At 36.5% G+C, this 14,475-nt stretch overlaps 1 protein-coding gene across 1 annotated transcript in view; it reads left to right on the forward strand.

The window, feature by feature from the left end:
* plrdgb (PITP-less RdgB-like protein) overlaps nucleotides 1-13,812 on the forward strand; it is a 170,719-nt gene extending 156,907 nt beyond the window's left edge. Inside the window, exon 20 of the mRNA XM_056446846.1 lies at nucleotides 12,683-13,812. The gene's annotated coding sequence lies outside the window, so the exon portion shown is untranslated. The remainder of the gene's footprint in view (nucleotides 1-12,682) is intronic.
* Nucleotides 13,813-14,475: the final 663 nt, after the last annotated feature.

Raw genomic sequence — 14,475 nt, forward strand, 5'->3', positions numbered from 1 at the left:
TTTTTTGCTCGTTCAAACTACTTATTTAAAATAAGCGGAAACAACACAATTCTTGAGATTTCATTGGGACAACTTAATTTTTTTTAGGTTCAATCCACAGAAATTTGTTAAAAGTGTAAAGTTAACTTAATCAATTTGTGTTGGGACAACATGAATGAATTGCGTGGAACCCTGCATTTTTTACAGTGTAGTTAGGAATATGGGTAACACTTTACAATAACAGTACATGAATAATGATGTGTTAATATATAAACATTACTTTATTATGAACTAACGATGAGTTAAATCGTGCGCTAATCAACATGAGTCACTCGAGTTCATGTGAATAATGGCTACCTTCATTACTTGTTAGTACAAGTTTTAATCAATGTATTTATTACCACATTAGTTTATGCTTAATTTAACCATCATAATCTCATGATATGGTAATGTATAATTAAATCATGACTTTACTTGAAGGGGCACATCATCATTAACCCATTCATAACTACTATTGACTGCTTATGCACATCCATCTAGTGCGTTTTCACCAAATAGCAATAGAAAAGTGTTCTGTCGACATCATGATCAGTTTAAACACAAGACTTCATGATTAGTTAAGGAGGAGTTAATAGTGATGTGCCCCTCCAAGTAAAGTCATGACATAATTATGCATTAACAGCTCATGAGTTCATGATGGCTACATTTAGCTTAAACTTAAATGATAATTAATACATTAATTACCAACATGTACTGTACTAACAAGTAATTAAGGTAGCCGTTATTCACACATGAACCTATGTTGTAGTTAAAGTTAGTTCATGATTAGCGGAAGACTTAACTCATTATCAATTCATAATATAATAATGTTTAGTTTACATTTTAATACATCATTATTCATGCACTGTTATTGTAAAGTGTTACAGAAATATAATATATAATAAAACACAGCAGAAGCACACACTAGTAATTAGTCAGATAGCAGAATGATAGTAAAGTTTTATTAAATTAAACTAAGACTGTATTAGTTAACCTCCCATAACAATTTACTAAATTAACTATTGAACTTTTCATCAAATAACTACATGTTTAACATTTTCATAAGTAACTGTAATTTATTTACACATTTTTTCTCATTAACTGTAACGAATTACTGTTACATTTATTTTGTAATTAAATTACGTAAATTACGTAACGTTACTCCTCTACACTGTTTACTACTTGGGATGAATTAATATTATTTGAGTGATAGTTTTCTAGCGTTGCAAGTTTAGTAGTAACACATAAATGCACAAAAAATGTATTATTATAATTATTAGTATAGACTAATTATTTATTAGAAAATCTAAAAAGATATGTAATAACATTGATTACTTACAACAATACTACTTAACTAGTACTCCAACTACAATTTCAACAAGTAGTTACATTTTAAAAGTTAACTAGTTCAAAATTAACTACAGATGTGGCCACTGAGAATGCGCAAGTGAATAAACGTGACCACACATAACGCTGCAGTGTTGCGCGGTACCACACAAAATGGTCTAACACAAGAAAAGCTTGTCCAGCATAATGCAGCATAGTGAACATGCTAAACTGATATAGCAGCACCCATATGGAGAAGCGCAAATGAAATTAAATAGGCTAATCATGATTGTCTCATCAATCCTTATATTTAATTATTATAATAATGGAACTTGCGACCTAAGCTGGCTAACAATGGTTTTCGTTAGCCAGCTATAGATTTTTTGATGTTCGTTTGCACTGGCACAACATTAGTATAGTGGTTGTTCCCTGCGCCACCTGATGGATGTTGCGTAAAGCACAAAAATTATTATTATTTTTGTAAATGAAAAGGTGGCTTTTGCCACTGCAGCACAGCGTGTGACTGTGCATGACATACTGCAGCACAATGTGTGAAGAAATGGGCATTCTCAGTGGTCACATCTGTACTTGCTGTTTTACACTAGATTAGACACTAGATTAGAATATCAAACTAAATAACAATTAAAAGAATTGCCACACAAAGACACTAGTAACATATTGACTAGTTAACAATTTAGTAATGTGTGTTGTTATATTCTTCGACATAATGCTAAAATAAATGAGTTATTAGTTGACTTATTAGTGATCTAATTACTGCTTTACTAGTGCAGTTTACTAAAGTTTAATACGAGGAGTGTTACGAGGAGTCAGAAGTTTTATCATCTTATTAATCATCCCACAGAATAAAGAAACTATATGAACATAGTTAAATATTCATGAATGTGGTCAAAGACAAAGAAGTTTGATTCAAACTAATCCAGAAGTATGAAAGAACAGCCATACATTCTGCTTTTTTCTGTGATGTTTTGCCATGATCACAGGATAAAAGCTGTTCTCCAGATCTTGACGTATTTTTCTAGTTTCAACAGACACTTTAAGTGCAGTATATATATGTTTTTTTTTTTTTATCATGGATGAGAGAGAACTGGCTTCTGCTTTGATCAGGGACTCAATCAGGCTGAAATTGCTCTGTCTGTCAGTGATAGAGCTCTTCTAAATCACTGTCTGACACTCCAGAGGCAGGATACAACTTTATCGCCACATAGACCCTAAAGAGTATCCGAGCATGTGGTCAATTTCATTTTCAAATACCTCGAGGGAATGAGATGTCTGTATGGCTGTAGAATTGTATTTGACACACGATGATTAAATTTTTAGTACTCATGAGAAGATGAAGATTCATTTAGATTTAGTTACATCTTTACATTAAATTGAAAGGTCACTAATTAATTGTCACTAGTTAATCAGTAAGTTAACTGCTTCTATTGTAGTTAACTCTGAAATATTATGCCGCAAACTAGTACATTTGGTTACCAAGATCTAGTAGTTGAAGTAATTGTTGGTCTTAGTTCACAAAATTAACAAAAAATAAATTTTGTTTACTGCAATTATTCATCTTTGTCAGTAACCATTAATTTAAATGGTGTAATTTAGCAAACTAGTAACTTAGGTCACAAAGAAAATACATTAGTTGCAGTATTAGTTACCTGAGAGCACCAGGCTGGATCTAAAATTGTGCCTTATTCACTATTCCCTACATTAGTGCACTAATATAGTCCACTTGAAGGAGTGAATTCGAGTACTTAGTGCACTGGATGCCATTTTGTTTATGCGTTGCTGGTTGATAAATCCTTCAGACAGATAACATTTTCAACTTGGTCAGATGCTGTAATAGTTATTTAACATTTATTTATCCCTTAGTGAGCTGTTTATTAGTAATGAAACAACTTTTTATTTTTATTTTAACAAACATTAACATTAACAAACTTTAATTTAACAATTAATAGTTTATTTTGAAACTTACACTGATGCGATTAGTAAATTAGATTGGCGAGCCAGATTCACGGTAACAAAATTCATGAATGAGGGGAAGCGACACAATTAAAGAGTGGGTAGGTCACTTGATCATGACAAAATGGATGTAGTACCAGAGTTCCATGCATACTACTCACATTCACACTGTATAGAACACACTTTTCTAATGTTCGTGTATTAAATTCAAATTCAAATGCAGTACCTACTGAGTAGTAGGCGATTGCGGACACAGCCTAGGTGTACACTCGTTATTGCAGTGCATTCTGGGGTTGACCCTGAAAAAAACAGCTAAACTCCCTCTAAAACCAGCCTGGTCAACCAGCCAAAACCAGCCAACCAGCCTAGGCTGGTTTAAGCTGTTTTTTTCAGTAGGGGATTGAGCACACTTCAGAACATCCACTATGGTTTCGGACACCACAGATGGCTGCTCGCTCAAACAGTGCACTATTTAAGGGTATATGGTGATTCCAGATGCAACCAATGGCAGACTGAAGATCATACATGTGTATCTTTACAAAGTGATTGCCACCCACTGGTCTGGCATGCATAATACAGCGTTTTTAGTCTTTTTAATGAGTTGTGTGACCTTGAGACAACATTTGCACACAGTATGCCATCAGTTAAAGGGGTGGTCCACTACAATATCATATTTTAAACTTTAGTTGATGTGTAATGTAGCTGTGTGAACATAAACAGCATCTCTGAATGTAATATGCTCAAAGTTCAATGCAAAGGGAGACATTTTCGTTTACAGAGTTAGCTTAGCAAAGCCTACAGCGAACGAAGATTAGGGATTACAAAAAAATACATCCGAGTTCGTGAGATCACAAAAGCTTCAAGTTACGTGCATAAACCATGCTCATACACCCCGCACAGCAACAGGGTATGGCCCAAGAGGCAGCCACCTGCTCTCCATCGGAAAGCCAATACAGAAGTAACTAAAACTGCAATTCATCGACTCGCCTTTCGGGGCTGGCTCCAGGAAATCCAAATGATTTCTGATTGCAGTGGTTAAATCGCCAATTTTACAGCTAATAAAAACATGTTTACTGCAGCATTTACATCAATAGCTGCAAGACAATCATTTGACTATTAACGTTAAGAAAACAGAGTGCAAGTACTTTTATTCACCTAGGCAAAAATTATCCCTATTCTATCCCATAATTTTCTCAAATTAAAAACTTTCCATTGTATCCACAAATCAATATTTGGGAATGAGTCTGAACTCTCACCTCACTTATTGTGATCATGTTCAAAATGTTTATAAAAAGCTGAAACAAAAGGTATGTTTAATTAGGTATGGGAAAATTAGGACAAATTTGTCTTTTTCTGTTTCAGAAATTTATCTTCATGCTATAATCTTGTCTACCTTGTCTTACTGTTTGCCTGTTTGGTCTCTCCCAACAAATTATATCTTGGAGCCAATAGCTAGACTGTACAATAAGACCTATAAGATCCACAATAGACTTTCTGGATGGACACATCACTGTTTTGCTCTATCACTCTCTAATGCTTTGTCATTTTAAAATTACATTATGAACACAGGGATTAAACTCTACTATCAAACTTTAAATAGCGCTACCTAAGCAGCCCTTTGTGCTTTGGTACCAAAACTTAACACAAGGACTGATCGTACCACCAGATCTGCAACAAATGGATGTTTGCCATTACCGGTTATGGACAGAGATCTTTCTTTTATGTATTCACAAAAGCCTGGAATGAGATCCCACAACATCTTTAAACAATACCAACATTAGGACTTTTTAAAAAATCCCACTCATCCTCTGATGGTCAACTTTCGCTGCAGCCACTGAGTTAGTAGCCTGCTTCCCTCTATTTTGTTTGGTGATTGTTTGTACTGTTCTCATGTGTTGATGGATGAGATGGAAAGTGTGTCTGTATGTTTTTATGTTCTGCAGAGCAGGAGCGTGCTGAAAAACAGGCCCGATTATCTTTTAATCTTTTCCTGTTTAATAATTATAAATAAATATCTTTTACAGTCTATGTATATAATCAAAGGTATATGAATGAGTTAAATCATGTAAAATGAAAAAAATAATGTAACTTTATACAAATGAAACACAACCAATTTTATAAACACAACCAAGCCTTAAAAATACAATCTGGACCACCCCTTTAACCAGTTGTTTACTTTATTAAAGGGTTAGTTCACCCAAAATTAAAAGTTCTGTCATCAGTAATACACATTTCTTGTTTCATACATGTATGAGTTTCTTTATTTTGTGGAACAAAAATTATTTAATTTTGAAGAATGCTGGAAACTGGTAACCATATTTGTTTGTTTGTACTATGGAAGACAATGATTACAGGTTTTCAGGTTTCTTCAAAATGTCTTCTTTTTGTTTAACAGAAGAGGAATACTCAAAACAGTGAGTAAATTTTCATTTTTGGGTGAAATATCCATTTATTAAATATCACTTCTAACCTATTTCAGTAGTCATCATCCTATAATCATGTCATGAGTTACTTTAGAGCCTCATTTTTGGCTGGTGATTTGAAGTGCCTTTGACATCATCATCTGCACTCAGCTTATCTTTATGCCTAACATGCTCTGGCGGTGACAGCATGCTGACATATTCATCATATTCATCGGAGATGCTTCCCTGCGGTTGTCGTGGAGACACAGGTTCTGTGATTGGTCTGAAAGCGCTCCAACAAAGAGCTCAAACCTGCAGAGATTGACTGTGATATTTGATGTAGAGCGCTGACAAACACTCCTGTAGTGTTGTTATGGGAGCAGATTGTGATTTGGAAACAGGCCCTGGTTTATATTGAATCGTTCAGAGCCAGAGCAGCCCATTGGCTCACAGACAGACTAGTGGCTCCCATCTGGGTTGCAGTGACGCACTTTAGTTGCTCTGGACGGCTCAGGTCTCCGCTCACTGTCACAGGCTGAAAGAGTCCGTGTGTGTGTATTCGGCAGCTCTGAGGCCCAGGAACGGCTGTGGCACTGCCAGCTGTGACTTGGCGAATGTCAGCTTTGTCTTGAACTTTTGGGGAGGGGCTTAATTAGATTCCAGAAAGACTGATGGACGCTGTGAGATGATGTTCCTGCTGGCTGAGGTTTGGGTTGTGTTTCTCTTTCACAGTCTATTGGAGCAAGTAATTGTGGTAGAATCCAGCTCTCGGTGCAGTGGTGCTAATAGAATTCTGGCCCAGTCTTTTCTGAATAGCCCTCAATAATGCAATGGAAAAAAGTAAATGAACTTTGACTCCTTTAATTATGAGATTCTTGCTAAGGTGGCAGTTAAGTTAAGGTGTCATTATTAATCTCTTACTGCTTTAAATGGAATTTTGCACTGCTTTACATTCTGCCAGCTTACTAGTATGTTTAAAAAATGGGTTGGATAGTTATTCACTTTTTCCAAGCTGTTTTTTGTGCTAAATTCTATAAGCTCCAAGCATGTTATGTATTTTACACAGTTGTCAAAACAATCCTTGTTCACATGGTTGTGTGAAAACATCTACGGGTGCTTTCACACCTAGACTTTTGTTTCGGAACCTGGCGCGTTTTACCAGTTAGCATGGTTCGTTTGGCATATGTGAATCCAGCAATCGCGTTCGGGTCCATGCCAAAACAATCGTGCGAAATCGCATGAATGAGGTGGTCTCGGCTCGATTAAAACGAACTCTGGAGCGGATCGATTGTAGTGAGAAAGCAGTATGATCCAGGCCTTATCAGACTATATCTAATGTATAATAGATAAGTAATAGGCATGTATGGTTATATGAAGAGAGAATTATGAGTAGGGCAGAATGTCATTCCTATCGGTTAATGTGCATTCCATGTCAAATACGAAAATGAAAGCATGCTGAATTATTAACGAGAGGTGTTTATCCATTAGAAAAACTGACCGAACAGCAGTCTTGGTTTATCTGTTATTTCTCTCTATAATGTAAAACCTATAATGCATAATCCTAGCCAACGGCTATGTATGAGAAAGTCTTACCTCTGATTTATATTTGATGATGATGTCTGGGTGTCACCATTCAAAATGAATGCACAGCTTTTCGCTTATATTATCTTATTGCTCATCGTCATAAATTAAAATAAGGACACATGACAGGTGAGCGGGACTCTGCAAAATAAACCTTGAAACTCTGACCAATGTGAGGAGAGTTTACTCGCACGTGACTTGTTTTAGCTCTTTTAGAAAATTTGCTGTGTGAAAGCACCAAGAATAAAGAGCAACATTGTAACAATTTTAATCCCTGTTTTGGAACCACAGAATCAATCCACAGGTGTGAAAGCACCCTAAGTGAAGTGTATTTATAAACTAATTTTGAAAGGTGCTTATGATTGCTTGTGGCTGGTCCCCCATTATCCAATTTATCATTCACTAATCAGACGATTCCTAAGTCACTATAAATACCCTAAGTTCCATATAACAGCCATCTTCGTTTTGAAGAATCCCCCCTTCCACCCCTACTCCTCCTCCTTTCCTAGATGGGTGGCACGGTGGCCCAGTGGTTAGCACTGTTGCCTCACAGCAAGAACGTCACTGGTTCTGGTCCTTACCAAGCCAGCCGACATTTCTGTGCGGAGTTTACGCGTTCCCCGGGTTCCCTGGTTTCCTCCCACCCTCGAAAAACATGCGAATTATGTCAATTGACTAATCCAAATGAGCACCATAGATGTGCTCTAGTAAGTAGTTATCTCTTAAAAGAAATCATTACCTGTTCATTAGCTGCTATAGCAGGACAGTTCTCGAGATCTACGTGAGCTCAAACTCCCTTCTCGCCTTGCAAACAGGAGAAAGCCCAGGGCTCGAGGATCTTATGAGCTCAGGGCTCTCTCCCAGGACAGCATGTCAAACAAGCTTTATAATCAATCATCAGCTTAGTGTGAAGTCTTGGAAACTGTATTATATACATGCCAGGTCTGTCGTTACTTCAGTCGTCAGGCATTGTTACTTCATAAGAAAACACTACACATGAATGATCCCATTCTATCTGCCAAATGACGGAATCTGATGAATGGTCGAAGGTTAAATGCGTGCAAGCCTCTATAGTGCTTCTGAAAACAATTTGGTTATTTATTCAAATTTATTCATAGTTGTTTTCAACTCCGAGTTCAATCTGACTCCAATTTTGATTAAATCCAATTTGTTGGAGTACATGTTTTTAGCTGATCACATTGTTAGTCGTGATACAAATTAGTTTGTCATATTTTCTTGGGTCCGATATTCTTAATTGTACTTTCATTAGGGACCAAATGCCACTTATGGCGAGTTCAGACTGCATGATTTTCATAGTCGTTTCACATGTTTTCACACTGCATGACTATCTGGGGTAGCGTTTAATCGCTGCTTTGTTTACACTGCAAGATAGATCAGCAACAGAGTGTTTCACACTGCATGACTTTAGAATAGGAAGACAATCATGCCCAAACTACGTCTCATAACCAAACATATGCGAGAAGTGATATGGAAACAACGCAAGGTCACGTAGTATATCTTTAATTATTAACTACATAATGAGAATCTTTTTTCATTTTTGACCCAGTTGAGGTATTGTTCATATGACACGTCAAACAGACATCAACCTCCCGCTGGCCCGCAGAGACACACACTTGTGGATGCTGCTCTCTCATTGGCTGTAGGTGATTGCCGATGTTATTTTCCATCAGAACACATTTCACATTTCATGATGCTTTCAGATCGCGTCATTGATATTTCCCCCTAGTTTTTCACAATATTTTTTGTGATTTTTCGCGATAAAAATGTTGTGGCAGTAATTCCCAAAAATTTGCTGACAATTTTGTGAAAAAAAAAAAAAAAAAAAAAAAAAAAAAAAAATATATATATATATATATATATATATATATATATATATATATATATATATAAATAATATAAATAAATATCATATTAGGTAGCCTACTTTGTTATGTGTGCAATCTGACACAATAACAAGGGCAAAAATCATAAAAATAAAGCTTCTTTATTTTGGTCTTTTGTCAAGACAAGATCTAAAACAGATCTAAAATGGTAGGGATGAAGCCAACGGAAGGCTGTATAATTTTTATGTACGAACTTACTTTTTCTCTCTCTCTGATTTCGCTCCCCGGAGCATCTGACATGTACCTCACTCAGGAAATGCGTTAGGGCTTCCCCTACCGTAATACACCTAAAACATAGATTGCTGTAAAACTCTTCGCAGGGAAATAGTTAAACGAAATCACTTATTGATTTCATGAACACCAGCTATACGTGTAAAGCACAAATAATGTCCATGCCCATTGGCCGTCATTCTTCAACCAATCTCCATCATTGTAAACTTTGTAAACTAAGCTTTTCTGTCTGTTCCATTGCTTCGTATTTTTTAGATGTTTGCTCACACTTTTTTTTGCAGTCTGAAGCGTGTCAAACGCACGAAATGCCCAATTTGCGCCAAAGGATGTCTAATGCATCTTTGAATGTAAATCACTCATGCTTCATCCGCATATGCTTACTACACAGGCTGCAAAACACTGCCACCTCCCATGTAATGTAATGCTTGTGAGGGCGCAGGTGAGATGTCATTTTTCGAGAGACACTAAAATACATTGCGTGCGCTGCATGTGCAACGTCTATAAGTCATGTAAAACAATTAATTGCAAACTGAAATAAATATATTTTTGATTATATGGTTTGGAATAGGATGTTTTATGAGATCATTAAAATTTTTCGCAATTATTTTGCATTTAAATAAGAATTTTGCAGGATTGCAAAAATTAGCAGGATCGCAAAATTCAATTTTTTTGTTGAATTTGCATTGGATTCAGTGATCGCGGAATCGCAAAAAACTAGGGGGTCTGTCATACTGTGTGATTGTTACTCGCGTCCAAATTCATTTAGCATTAGAGTTCCACGCCCCGGGATTGCGTTTCTTCTTGACACTCTGAAGTTAGTCAGAGCATGTGGGGTTAACTAATACTGAAGTAGTCTGGTTGCCTCCTGCTCACTGATAATAAAAGAGTAGTGAATTTAGTCATTTCCATACAACTTGCTAATATCAGTGATTAAATGATTACAAGGTCTTCATGCTGCCGTGCCTCCTGCTTCGTACAGTAAATGCATCTTGAAAATCGATGACATAAAAATCACAACACAATGGTAGCGCAGACTCAATTAATCTACTGGATACAATGGATTTGGGAAAATCCAGAATGAATCGAAAAGGTTAACATTCATTTTTCAGATGAAAGGGTATCATCCAATTACAGAATCAAGCAATAAAAGCCAATTCAGAAGTAAATGCACAACATCAGTTACTCAAAGATAAATCTAAGAGTATAGATGGAAGTCCAAATTTACTAGCTTCGGGCTTTCTCACTATGGGCCGGTCTGGGTACAGACTTGCAACCCAGAGACATGTCGTCCTTCTCTTTAAATACCCTACAAGAGCAATGAATGGTTCTTTTATTAAAGTTAACCAGTGCCTTAAAAGATTTACTCATCTGTTAGGATTTAATCAAAATTTATCAAAGATAGTGAACAAAACCTTGTTACCAGTCACACCAGAGTATTTATCAATACCAGAGGGGAAGGAAAGTTCGGGAAAGTCTATCCTGGGCCTTTTTCTTCAGATTCAAGAGTTTTGGTTGTTTTATTACATGGCACATTTTAGTCTGAGAAAAATCCATCCCTACACACACTTGTGCAAAGCATCTGAAATCACATACTTCAATGTGGAAACTGTACGAAAACGAGTAGCAGCCATGTCCGAAATCATTATATTCAAGAGTAGGCAAGAAGTAATTGAAGGATATACTACTCCCTGTGAGATTCTGAACTGTGCATCAAATCATAAGGTCATGTAAGAGAATTTATGAATAAAAGTGTAGCAACAAAACTGATGACAAAGGGCAGATATAGTACATCCGAATTCCATTAATACTACGTATAATGTACTTTTCTAACGGTATTAAGGTAAATTTAAATGACTACTGTAGTTGTTGATTTGGGGCACACCTTAGCAGCCTGCTATTTCATGTTAGCATTGTGTTAAACATGTTAACAAAATGTAAATTCATGCTATTAACATGACAATTTATGCTAACAATGTGCTAAAAATGCTGTTATTTTGTTTTTCATGATACCAGTTTTTACATGCTAGCAGTGAAAGATACAGTACGGTGCGGTGTGGGTCGGTATGGGTCATCTTTATCAGGCTTGCGTTTCCACTGCCAAAAGGGTACCCTCTTTCTGAAAGGATCGGATATCAAAAAACGCTTTGATGATCAAGCGCACATTATTAATGTGAGGTCAAGAAATTAGTTATTTCAAATATAAACACGCGGCGAGCTCTCTAGAGAAAGTGAAACTGCTCGCACCTTTAAGAGACAGCAGATTTTGTTCTTCCTGGCTTTGTGTCTGTTCATCAAGACGACGACAAGGTTTGTTTGAGCTTGGGTCGACCATGGCTTGTTATTGTATGTATATATTATTACGATGTAATGTCTACGCTGTGTTTTTTAAAAAAGGCGCTTTCTTTGTTTTCATTCTCCTGTTTCTGTGAGTGACATATCTCTGTAAACCATTAGCATCCAGCTGTGCGTCTTGCTCCGCCTTTTGGTATACTTTTTTCATGCTAGGTACCCTTTGCAAAGGGTGACCAAAAAGTGATACAGTATGGTTCGCTTTTAGGTACCTTTTGACAGTGGAAATGGCCATAAAAGCGACCCGAACTGAACCATACCGTACCGCTCAGTGGAAGCGGGCCATAAATGCTAATAACGTATAATTTCTTATTTTCCAAATGTGAACTTTATGAAGAAACATACAATATTAATTGATGCTTACAATGTCTTAAACACAAGTTATAAACATGCTTACAGTATGCTTATTCATGTTAACCATGTTGTAAATAAATAGTAATTCAGGTTAGGAACCTCAATGCTTATCTTGATCTTAACTTATGTCAACACTTATGCTAAAACATGCTAACACTATGGTAACAATGATAAACCTTTTAAACATGCTACCCTCTTGTTAAACATGTTAGAATCATGTCTGTAATGTGTTAAAGCATGTAGGAACTTTCCAGCAATCTGATAAATAATGCTTGTCTATTTGAGAGACTGTATTATCTTTAAAACCTTCAGACTTAAAGCTTTAAAACACATTTTATGTGTGCGTATTTCTGGAAATATGTATGCTTTTACTTGTGTATTTACTGCATTTTTAATTTATGAAATGTACTTTGGAATTTTTAATTGTACATTTATGAATTTTATTTTAGAAATTATTTTTGAGACTGATCTGACTCCATATAAGTGTGTTTAGGCATTGACCTTAGAACTTCTACTAATCTCACCTTTTGTGTCCTTTATCTTTAGCACACAAAGACACATTTTATTTTCCAACATCAAGATCTCACCTCAAACCAGAAGAACTGTTCATCTTAAACACAATCGATGGACTTCATGATGGACAAGAATGGCTCAGCAAGGATTTTCAAACAATCTCCAGATCATACAATCCCACCAGACTAAAAAAAAACAACAGTAAAACATTTGCTGATAGAAACCGATGTGAAGATCGAACGCTGACAATTTTAAGAATCCCTGTGTGACTCTTACAACAGACTGAAGAAAAGAAGAACATGGAGGTATGTTAACTGAGACAAGTAGAGCAGCTATAGAGTCAGTTCTCTTTAAAATTACTTCTCTGCTTTGCCAGGAAACTGGCTTCATGTGTGCAGACTCCAGTAAAGGTCTTTTGTGAAGGTAACCATGGACTTGAGCACCTGAACCACATGTATTTATGTCCATTCTCAACTCGAGGCTTTGTGTTCTTTAGGACTCTCTGATGACCTCAAACCTCTTGCCAGAGCCTCGTTTTTCTTGTTAGTTTTAATTAGCTGTAAGGTAAAAGAGCTGAGACAATGCAACCTTGTGGGACTTTTTTATTTTAATTTAGTAGCTAATTCACATTCATTTGTACAATCTAATGTTTATATTTTAGTACGATATTAGTTTCTCATCCCCAATGATGGTTAGGATTAGTGTGGGGTTTGGAGCCACAACGAATGAAATTGTATGAATTTGTACAAAATAGCCACTTTTCTGACAATACGTACAATAATGATGTTTCCTTGTGTGATCGTGCTGTCTGAGATGAAGAATGGACCACATGTAGTATCACAACTGCCATTTTTAAAGAACACATGCAGTTCTTTTGGACTCCTCCTTGCATGTTTTGCCTATCCGGAAATCTTTTTCTTTGTCAAAAAGTTGCTGCAGACTCGTTGATGCTCATGCATTATGTAAAGACTGTAGTTCTGGTGTTTATCTAGGGTACAGTATGTGCTAATAGATAATGTGCTGACAGTCTTTAAACATGTCCCGCTGTGGTTTTGATGTCTGTGCCATTTTCAGAGCAAGTCTGTTCTGTGAATATGGCTGTATTGCACTAAACTGTATAAAATTGTATAAATGTATTTCATAGACAGTATTGCTGGATGTTATAAAACTACACATATCTGTTGAAACGTGTTGGCAGGTTATTACAAAGCATAAAAGCATTATCACTGTGATCAGTTTTCTAGAACTATATTCCCAACCAGTGTTTTCGTTTTAACATAAAAGATAAGGGAAATACTAAAAAACAAAAACAAAGATAACACTTTTGTGGGGTGGGGGGGACGCAGTGGCGCAGTAGATAGTGCTGTTGCCTCACAGCAAGAAGGTCGCTGGTTCGAGCTTCGGGTGGGTCAGTTGGCGTTTCTGTGTGCATGTTCTCCCTGCGTTCGCGTGGGTTTCCTCCAGGTGCGCCGGTTTCCCCCACAGTCCAAAGACATGCGACTCCCGAAGTTCCTTCCCAAAGTCACCAAACACTGATTGACCACATGAAATTCCATTATATTTGACTGCACCATTAAAAGAATTTCCTGAGCTTTTGAATTTCCCAATTTAAATAGGTTAATTTCCTTATGAAAATTCATTACAGAACAGTTGTCCGTGAATGTACCTCCACGCATAATTTAATTCCTTACATTTATGTAGCGCTCAAAGCTCAAACACTCAAAGCTCTTTACACATTTTTTGGAGGCATCTCCTCATCCCCCACCAGTGTGCAGTATCCACCTGGATGATATGACGGCAGCCATATTGCACCAGACTGCACCAGC

Source organism: Danio aesculapii, chromosome 21 (assembly GCF_903798145.1).
Source record: "Danio aesculapii chromosome 21, fDanAes4.1, whole genome shotgun sequence".
Classification (NCBI taxonomy): Eukaryota; Metazoa; Chordata; class Actinopteri; order Cypriniformes; family Danionidae; genus Danio; species Danio aesculapii.